The 10,586-nt window shown below is 47.8% G+C and overlaps 2 long non-coding RNA genes across 4 annotated transcripts in view; both read right to left on the bottom strand.

Annotated features, from left to right (window-relative positions):
• Positions 1-4,549: 4,549 nt before the first annotated feature.
• Positions 4,550-10,586, bottom strand: part of LOC121663446 — a 9,037-nt gene continuing 3,000 nt past the window's right edge. For both annotated transcript variants that reach the window (XR_006015630.1, XR_006015629.1), the window contains exon 3: positions 4,550-5,140. This is a non-coding gene — a long non-coding RNA (uncharacterized LOC121663446). The remainder of the gene's footprint in view (positions 5,141-10,586) is intronic.
• LOC121663447 lies at positions 7,737-9,927 on the bottom strand. 2 transcript variants are annotated; one of them, XR_006015632.1, is made up of 4 exons: positions 8,981-9,927; positions 8,432-8,441; positions 8,232-8,341; positions 7,737-8,018 (listed from the first exon to the last, which is right to left on the bottom strand). It is a non-coding gene; the product is annotated as an uncharacterized LOC121663447 (long non-coding RNA). The 2 variants fall into 2 exon arrangements; XR_006015631.1 differs by having other exon boundaries at positions 7,737-8,341.

Genomic DNA, 10,586 nt, shown 5'->3' with positions numbered 1-10,586 from the left:
GAAGTATACAAGATGTTCCTCTCCATCTTCCTTCTCAGTTTTGGTAGTATCTTTTTTTCATGTGCCATTCCCTTGGACTTCTGTATGAAGTGTACTAGACCCTCCTCACTGCAGTAGTTTCGTAGCTTTCGTTGCCTCAAAGCATCCTGGTCTCAAGAATTTATCTTCTGAAGCGTTATCTCAAGTCTTCATGTCATCTTTGCTTATATTTGATGCACTGGGTGTCCATGTGCCACTTATGCTTAGAGCTGCCCTGCCCTGGCACATTCAGTCATGGCTAGTTTGAACAGTTTTAAAACTCTCCTCTCTTGTCTATGGGCTTTTGGGTAGAAAGTTTATGGGCCTGGTGTGGGGATAACTCCTAGCTGTCAGCTTCTTGCAGACTGCCTCATGCTGTCTTGCAGGTCCCCGAGGCAAATTTTGATCCCTATGGTCACTGATGCTACCAATTTTCCCAGGATCTACTGTTCCACATCAAGGAGCAGCAGATGGAAGATGTTAAAGCATCTTCTTTAGGGGGGAGTGTTTCTAGTAAGGGCTGCAGTCAGAGTGTAAGCTGAAGAAGGGGTGTGTCTGTCTGTGTGTGTGTTGACTGGCTCTAACCTTATGTGTGTGTTGTTTTTTGCCTTTCAGGTTCTTCAGTTCATTTTAAAATTTAGAATACAAAAAACCCAGCTGGTCCTGCCCATGCTTGTGGGGTCAGTCAGAGGGACACAGGGTTCCTCTTCTCCTCTCTGCTGGGATGAACTGCCTAGGGACTACCATTTCTGACAGCCCAGTCCTACCTGTGTCTTTTGGAAAAGGGCAGAGGTGAAGAGGCGACTGCCAGAGTTCCTTGGGGATGATGGAGTTGTGGTGTTTGGCTGTGCCCAGAGGGGCAGGTTGGGCATTATTTGTGTGTCTGAGGACTGGGGAGCCGAGCTCTCAGTGCATTCCCAGCTCTCCCAGGGGTGGCAGCTGGTGCAGGGCTGGGTGACAGCCTCTGGTTGGCCTTGGGGCAGGCCCTGGCCCTGGCACAGACACAGGGTGGTTTGGGGCTGCTTGGGGAGCAATGGGAGGAAAATGAGGGATGGTGCTGGGTGGAGCAATCAGCCTGTGCTCGTTTCAGTGCAGCTGTGCAGGGTGCTGGGATCTGGGTAAAACTCCAGCTCTCCTGGTTTTCAGGGATGCAAGGTCTGAGGGACTGGATTTACCTAGGACTTTCCAGGAACAAGGGGAAATGTGGTGCCAGAGCTGTTCCCTGTCAGGTTGTGTTTCCCTTTGGGGATAGGGAGTCTCTGGGCTGAGGTGAGATTGCTGTGTGAGTGGCAGGGAACAGGGAGCTCAGAATTGCAGGCACTGATGGAATAGTTGTCTTAGGTCTGTTTGGTTTGTGTTTGTGAAAACTGGGATGTGGGCTGGAGAGGTGCTCTTGGGAACAGTGGATAGAGTACATTTCCTCCATGGATGTGTAAGGAAGGACAGGGAAGGGGAGTATTTATAAACTGTTCTCAGTATTTCATGCAACTTCGGGGTGGAGCAGTGATGCAGGTGGGTGGGTTTGGCCTGGGCCTGTCAGGACTAACCACAAAGTATCCAACCAAGCCCCTGACCACTCAAGGCATCTGTGAGACACTTCCACAGAAACCCAAGTCAGAAATCCAGTGATTATGGAGGTAAAATTATAGGTAATTGCCTATGATCCGTGGGGAATTTCCTTTGGAATTATCAATCAAGGCAGAGCATATCTTCCAGCTCTTTTCCTGGTGTGCAGTTTCCTCTCTGGTTTAAATGAGTTTGTGTGCTCCTGTTAACAAGCAGTGTGTTTTCACCCTGAAATTTGGGGTGATAGTCTTTCTTTAGTGTTTTTCCCACAACTGAATCATCCCTTCCATGAGTAGTCCATGTTGTTCTACACAGCTGCTTTGGCCGTGGGTCAGAGAGAGAGAAGGGAAATGACTTTTTAGGGTGTTGAAATTTCTCCAGGCAGGAGTGGGACGTTGTCTTGCCCCTCCCCAGTGCCCTGCAGGCGCATGGGAGTAGCTCAGTGCCGGCCCAGTTCTCTGAGAAATAACAATGCTTGGGAGGTTCAACTGTTGATAACAAACTCTCCTGTCTCCTGGTAGCAGTCCTAGGCAGAGGAGGGAAAAAAGGAACTTGTGTTATTCATGGAAAACCTTCTGCTGTTTCTTGTGCAGACTTTTAGATCTTTGTATGATTTACTATCCAGTGTCTGTAGGTAGAGAATGACTTATTTGAGGTAAAAATTGAGATAATCAGTAATGGACAGGTAGGGAAAACTTTTGAAGTAAACTTGAGGTGACCTGTAGCGGAAAGCATGAAGATTTTGAAGTAAACTGTAGCAATCAGTTGTGCACAGGTAGGGAAACTTTTGGGGGTAAAATACAAGGGCATCTCTAGGTGAGGGAATGAACTTTTGAATGTCAAATGTTCTTTTTATGGATACTGCATTAATTTAATTTGTGCTTAAACTTTAGCTAGGCTAGACACTGGTGTCTGAAAAGTCTACATATTTTTCCAATGACAAAATGTGTAAATTTAGTATTAAAGAAACAAAACATATTTACTTGTACTAGAGGAAAAATACTTTCGTAGCAAAGAAATTAACTGAGGTGCTCTTTAAAAATAGGTTTGGCTTGCTTACAGAATTGTTACTTATGCAGTAAAGCAGATCTACAGATGTTTTCTTTTTTTCTTCCAGATAAAACTTGGATTGTTTGAAAAGTGGGGAGATATTTCACCATAGTACAAAAGAAGATACAGAAGAGGAGAGCAGAATGAGAGCTTTGCAAGTGCCACATGCCTGCAGCCTGCTGCCTTTAGTGATGCTGTTCCTTCCAGTCACTGGAACGTCAAAACAAAATATCCCAAGACTGAAGCTTTCCTATAAAGGTAAACTTTTCAGTAGTTTTTCTGATTCTGCCACTTTCGTTTCTATGTGATACTGCCAGCAGTTTTTTGTATTACTAACCAGGAAATACATAATAGAAGCCTTAAAGATGGATGAATTCTGCCTCGGGGCAGTATTAAAATCTGGGTTTTTTGTTGTGTCGGGGCACATGTTTCTGAAGTATAAATGTCTTTTAAAAGTAGTATTTCTGTTTGCTCCAAGAGGATGTTAACAGACTATACATAAATTAGAGGGGAGTAGTCCTTGAAACACTCTGAGGTGCATTGGAGACATTCCTATGTGGCTGGTGGGGATGATGTGAGACATGGAGGACATTCACACCTTCCTACAGCATCAGAGAAAGTTGAGAGAGCTGACTCAAGTGTTTCAAGGGGACTGACATTTATTTTTGTAATAATTCTTTTTCTATCACTAAGTGGGTATGTTAAACTCTTCATATGTGGTTTTCTTTCTCCTTGCCTCTTTGGATCACAAAAGCGTGTTTCTCTGCAGAATTTCTTAGTCTTGTGTGTAGTTCTTGTTAAGAATGGTACCGTCTGAGGGATTTCAACACAGATATATTTATGTATTAATGGCCAATTTTTTAAAGAAGGTAGATTTCTTTTTGCTTTGAATGTGCAGTACACCTCCACAGGCACAGAGATGTGTCACTGATACTTCCTTCTTTAGTGAAAATAAATGCTCTCCAGTTAGTTATGTTTCAGCTATGTCAGCACCTTGCCCTTATGGGAGCTATTTCTGCTCTGTTTTTCAAACTTATGTCTTCCTATGCATTGCAGAGTTACACTCAGGATGGTGTGATGGGACAGGCTGTAAAGCCTTCATCAGGGCTTATGATATGTTTATCATGAGTTTAACACCCAGAGAAATTTATTGAGTAAGCAGAATGACATGCTATTTGTTTACAAGCTTCTCTTTTGCTAGATTTGCATGCCTCTGTGCATGCTATTCCACTGTGTATATAAATGTGTTTGGATGTGTTTGTGTGAGAGAGACAGAGGAAGCAAGATCAAGGGATCTTGACAACATTTTTATAAATTCAGGAAACAGTTGCACTCGCTGAAGCCAATGAATACAGAAACTGAAAGACCTGACATGAGTTATGAAAGTTAGCAGTAAAGCCCTCCTAACATACAGCTGGCCTTCTCACAGCTAGGCCTTTTGAGATAATTCCCAAAAGCAGCATACACCATATGGCGATGGCATTTACTGTGGGTTTGACACTCATGATTAGTGAATTCCTCTCAACTTCAAAAGCAGATAGCCTTTGGCAAAATCCTGATGGATGCCTTTGGCAGGTAAAGAGGGGGAGAAAGAAAAATTATCGAGGTCAACACAGGGGAAAAAAAATGGCTGAAATCTTAGTTTAAAATAGTGGCAGAGACCTGCTGGGAACAGTTGGGAAAATGCCTGAGCTCGTTTAAAAAGACAATGAGCAGATGATTGATATTTAGGCCCTGACCCAAACTTTTATTAGCAACTTTATAAACCTTTCAGTTTGGCTTGAGGGATACGGTTTCCTGTCCAAACTTATTCACCTATATCCCTGTAGGGGGGGAAAATCAACAACAGATACAGATGCAAAATAGCACATAAATCTTAGTTTTGAGAGCTGTGATGGAACTGAAAAGTCAGAAGAAAGAGAATTACCAGAATTTATTGTGCCTTGTCTTACTTTCTTGGGAGGTTGGAAGGTGTATATTTTTGCACATGGAACAAGAAATAATTTAATGCTGTTTTTTCACATTTATGTATTGTAAATGATTCCAGTATGGCTTATCATAATTAAACTGTATTTTGTGTGTTGACAACAGAATATCAGATGTACTGAATATTTAATATAGTTGTGAGAATTAAGTCACATTGGTCACACCTGGTCACACATGTCTTTGAAGGGAAGGTTTCATCTCCTTTCAGGTGCAATGTGTTTATGGCATAGCTCTATCTTCCCAGAAGAGCTGAGCATTTGCTGGGGCAGGAGAGCTGGAAGTAAGCAGGACTTTGCTCTGCAGTTACTGAATCTTCCAGTTGCATCAATGAGTGGTGGATGGAGGAAGAGGGAGAGGGTAGGGTGGTTAAAGATGTGTCTATAACTGCAGGAGTGTTTCAATAAACCACAGCATGTCAAAGCTCCTTTGTGTTCAAACAGCAATTAAATTTTTAGACCTTCTCTGAATGGCAGTTACAGGTTTCCTTCTTCTCAAGGTTGTCATCTTAACGAATGGGAATCTGTGCAGGAAATGTTAAGATATTCCAGTGAGTGATGCTGGGATCAATGTAAAGTCATACAATGGATTTCCTTTATTGTTTGTCCCAGTCTAAAGATGTGTTCTAAAAAATTGTGCATGTATAAAACTAAAGCTACACACAAATCAATTAAAATGTGTTGTAATACAGAATCAAAGTAATATATTTTCCACCTGTGTTAACCGAATACACTATGATCTTTAATCACATATCTCATCCTTTCACATTTTCCCTGATCCATTAGTTGAAAAATTCTCTTATTCACTCAGACTTAACGTTTAGATACTTGTTCATGTCATTACTATCCCAGAAATTGTCACTCCTCTTGTGATGTTTTTAGGGTGCTCTCACTGCATATACCTTACTTAATCTGTGTATCTTAGATACTTCTACAAGATTGAGGTGCTTTTACTATTATAGATTTAATATTAGAAGGTAACAAACTGTCTTCTAATAGAAGATTATGATCTTTAGAAAACCAGGGGATGATTTTGAGTAATATTCCGTATTTTGACTCTCTTTGCCTAGTACTGCTTTCAGTCTAAGACCAACACTGTGTATTTATCACTCATTTTCATGTAGCTGGAGGTAACCTGTGACCTTCATCCAAACTGCAGAACTCCACAAGCACAGAAGTGATATTCAGCTTCCCTGAGCAGCACATCCTTGTTGTCTGCTGCCTTACTTAACATCCTCATTCCAACCTCTAGAGCAGATGCAGAAGGTTTTCATATACTAGTCTAATTCATTAATGTCATTTTCAGGACAGCATCAGTTCTGTTACTAAAGAAGGGAAGGCTCTGTGTCCTAATTCATGTATGTTTAATTCATACAGTGTAGACAGTCTTGTTTCTGTTTTATCTTCTGAGTAATAATTTTTCCTAATTCATTGGGAGGTCCTTCCATAAATATCGTGTGTGTGTCTTTTTAGATTTTACTTCATAGGGAGAAGTAAAGAATAGCCAGACCAGAAGGTTGATTGCCTTCTGAGAAAAAGAAGAAAAAAAATCAAATTTTTCTCAATTTGTGGCTATACTAAAATTTTCCTGCAGAAAGAATCCTAATTGCAATGGGGGTAGGGCTAAATGGATGCATGGGTGGGGCTTAGGTACAGATTGGGTTTGGGGCTTAGGTGGGGTGGGTGGGGATAGTGGGACATGTGGGTGTGGCTTTGTGACTGAATGGGTGGGGCTTGGGGTGCTGTGGGCATGGCCCAGCTGTGGCCCCGCCCCCAGGGGTGCTCCCTGAGGTTGAGGATTATTTCAGCATTGGCGACAGCAGCTCGGGGCTGCTGCAGACAGGTGAGGCCCTGCCCCCCACTGGGGATTTTGGGGGGATTTGGGGGCTTTGGGGGTTTTAGGGCTTTTTTTTGGTTTTTTGGGGGGATTTTTGAGGGTTTTTTTGTCACCTGGCCCCTCCTCGGCCCCTCCCTCAGTGTCCGTCCGCCATTTTGGGTGGGTTTAGGCTGGGTGGATGGGGCTAACAGGGGGCGTGGGCGTGGCTAAGGGGCATCATGGGCGGAGCTTATGTCACTATGGGCGTGGTTTATGTGCGGAGTGGGCGTGGTTTGGGTCAGGAGTAGGTGGGGCTTAGCCATGCAGGGGCAAGGCTTAGGCAGAGGGTGGGCGTGGCTTTCTGGTGACATGGGCGTGGCTTAGGCAGGTGGGGACTTAGGTACAGAATGCGTAGCTTGGATGGGGTGGGCGGGGCTAATGGGACATGTGGGTGTGGCTTTGTGACTGAATGGGCAGGGCTTGGGGTGCTGTGGGCGTGGCCCAGCCATGGCCCCGTCCCCAGGGGTGCTCCCCTAGGTTGAGGATTATTTTGGCATTGGCGACAGCAGCTTGGGGCTGCTGCAGACAGGCGAGGCCCCGCCCCCCGCCAGGGATTTGGGGGTTATTTGGGGGTTATTTGGGGGAAATGGGGGTTTTTTGTGGTTTTAGTGCGTGGTGTGTTTTTGGGTTATTTTGGGGGTATTTTTTGGGGGGTTTTGGGGGTATTTACAGAGTATTTTTGGGGGGCTTTTTGGTTTTTTTTTGTCATCGGCCCCTCCCCGAGTGTCCATCCGCCATTTTGGGCTGGTTTTGCCTATTTTTGGGGTGGTTTTTTGGTGATTATTGGGGTATTTTTGGGGGTTTGGGGGATTTTTTTTGTTTTGTTTATTTCGGGGTTTTTTGGGTGGTTTTTGGATTATTTGGGGGGTATTTTTGGAGGGCTTATTTTGGGGGTATTTTTTGGGGGGGTTGGGGGTTTTTTTCTGGGTTTTTTGGGTTTTTTGGGGGGTATTTTTGGGGTTTCTTTGGGGGGGTTGGGGGGGTTTTGGGGCATTTTTTTAGGGTTTTTTGGGGGTATTATTTGGGGCTTTTTTGGTTTTTATTTGGGGGGTTTTGGGGGTTTTTTGGGGTGTATTTGGTTTTTTTGAGGGGTATTTTGGGGGTATTTTTTGGGGGGGGTGGGGGTTTTTTTATCATCTGACTCCTCCCTCAGTGTTCATCAGCAGTTCTGGGCTGGTTTTGCCCATTTTTGGGGTGGTTTTTTGGGTTGTTTTTGGGGGTTTGGGGTATTTTTGGGTGGTTTTTTGCGGTTTTTGGGGGTATTTTTTGGGTTATTTCAGGGGGATTCTATGAACCCCATAGAACCTTCTAGAACCCTACAGAGTTCCACAGCGCCCCACGGAACCTTCTGGAGCCCCACAGTGCCCCATAGATCCCCATAGAATCTTCCAGAGCTCCAGAGAACCCAATAGGACCCCACGGAGTCTTCTTGAGCCCCACAGTGCCCCATAGCAGCCCCACAGAGTCCCACAGAACCTTCTAGAGCCCCATAGAACCCAATGGGACCCCATTGACCCCCACACATCCTTCTGGAGCCCTACAGCACATTCTGGAAACCCATAGAACCCAATGGGACCCCCCACAGAATTTCCTGGAGACCGACAGAGTCCCACAGTACCCAATAGAACCTCATAGGGCCTTCTAGAGCCCCATAGAATCTTCCAGAGCTCCATAGAACCCAGTGGGACCCCCAAAGAACCTTCTAGAACCCCACAGAGCACTGTAGAATCTTCTAGGACCCCACAGAACCTTCTAGAGCCCCACAGCGCCCCATAGAACCGCATAGAACCCAATGGGACCCCACAGAACCTTCTGGAGACCCATAGAACCGAATGGGACCCCACACAACCTTCTGGAGCCCCATAGAAACTCACAGTGCCCCATAGAACCTTCTAGAACTCCACAGTGCCCCATAGAGCCCCACAGAATCCAATGGAACTCCATAGAACCTTCTGGAACCACACAGAACCCAATGGGACCCCATAGAACCTTCTGGAGCGCCACAGAGCCCCATAGAACCCAATGGGACCCCATAGAATCCCATAGAATCTTCTGGAGCCCCAAAGACCCGCATAGAACCTTCTAGAGCCCCACAGCCCCAATGGGGCCTCACAGCGTCTTCTAGGACCCCGTAGAGCCCCATAGTACTTCATAGAACCTTACAGAACCCCACAGAGCCCCCCAGTCCCTTCTGGAGCCCCCCAGAGCCCCATAGAACCCAATGGGACCCCACAGAACTTTCTAGACCCCCACAGAGCTCCATAGAACCTAATGGGGCCCCACAGTGCCTCACAGAACCTTCTAGAGCACCACAGAGCCCAGTGGGACCCCAAAGAACCTTCTGGAACCCTATAGAGCCCCCCAGAACCTTCTGGAACCCCATAGGACCTCACAGAGCCCCATAGACCCCTGTAGAACCCCATAGAACCTTCTGGAGCCCTACAGTGCCCCATAGAACCTCCTAGAACACCATATGACCCAGTGGGACCCCATAGAACCTTCTGGAGCCCCATAATGCCCCACAGGACCCCACAGAGCCTTCTAGAACCCCATAGACTCCCATAGAACCTTCTAGATTCCCACAGAGCCCCCCAGACCCTTCTGAAGCCCCAGAGAGCCCCACAGAGCCCAATGGGACCCAATAGACGCCCACAGTGCCCCACAGAACCTTCTAGAACCCCATAGAACCCAATGGGACCCCACAGAACTTTGTAGAACCCCACAGAGCTCCATAGAACTCCATAGAACCTTCTGGAGCCCCACAGCGCTCCATAGACCCCCACAGACCCCGACAGAACCATCTAGAGTCCCATAGAACCTTCTGCAGCCCCACAGCGCCCCATAGGCCCCCAATGAACCCCCTAGAACCTTCTAGAGCCCCATAAGACCCAATGGGACCCCACAGAGCCCCATAGAACCCAATGGGACCCCACAGAACTTTCTGGATCACCATGGAACCCAATGGGATCCCATAGAGCCCCCCAGAACCTTCTGGAGCCCCAGAGAACCTTCTAGACCCTCATAGAACCCAACTGGGCCCCACAGAACCTTCTGGAGCCCCATGGAGCCCTGTAGAACCAAATGGAACCCTGTAGAACTTTCTGGAGCCCCAGAGAACCCAGTGGGACCCCATAGAATCCCACCGTGCCCCACAGAACCTTCTGGAGCCCCATAGAAACCAATGGGACCCCATAGAACCTTCTAGAACCCCTCAGAGCCCCATAGAATCCAATGGGACCCCACAGAACTTTCTGGAGCCCCATAGAACCTTGTAGCGCACCATAGGACCCCACAGAACCTTCTGGAGCCCCACAGCACCCATAGAACCTTCTAGAACCCCACAGAACTCAGTGGGACCCCCACAGTGCCCCATAGATCCCAATGGGACCCATAGAACCCCCCAGTGCCCCCCAGAACGTTCTAGAACTCCCCTCCCCCCCCAGGGCTGCCCCCCAATGGCAGCGGCGACGACGACGACAGCGCCACCCCCGCGGCCATCGTGGTGCCCCCTGCAGCCGGCGGCCAGCCCCGCAAGGTGCCTGTGGGCCACGTGCTGGCCTGAGCACTGACCGCTGAGCACACCCGGGCTGGCCTGAGCGCTGACCACAGCTATGGTCACTGACCCACTCAGGGAGGCCGGAGTGCTGACTGCTGACCAGACTGACCACACCTATTGGCCGGAGCCTCTGACCACAGCAGGGGTCACTGACCACACCGTGGGTCCCAGCCCCACATTAGGGGGTCTGAACTGGTCCGAAATGGCCCCAAAGTGGTCTGTACTGGTCCGAACTGGACCCAAACTGGTCCGAACTGGGAGCGCCTCGGCTGCGCCCTGGGCGGAGCTGCTCCCAGGCCCTGCCCCCTGCCCAAACCCCGCCCCTCAACCAATCAGCGCAGAGAATGCGGGGCCAGCCGCGTTTTAACCAATGGGAAGCGAGACCCCCGCTGAAGAGGCGGGGCCGAGGAGCTTCCGCCAATCAGCGCAGAGAAGGCGGGGTCCAGGGAGGGGGTCACGTGGCTGCGCGGTCACGTGCACGGGGAGAATTCACGTGAGAGGCCCGATGTGGGAGGCGCGCGGAGCGGAGGCACCGGGG

This window comes from Corvus kubaryi, unplaced genomic scaffold, assembly GCF_017639235.1.
Source record: "Corvus kubaryi isolate FWS band 111438036 unplaced genomic scaffold, C.kubaryi_AGA036_p1.0 37272, whole genome shotgun sequence".
NCBI lineage: Eukaryota > Metazoa > Chordata > Aves > Passeriformes > Corvidae > Corvus > Corvus kubaryi.
The sequence above is the reverse complement of the archived record's forward strand: the minus strand, read 5'-3'. Positions and strand labels throughout refer to the sequence as shown.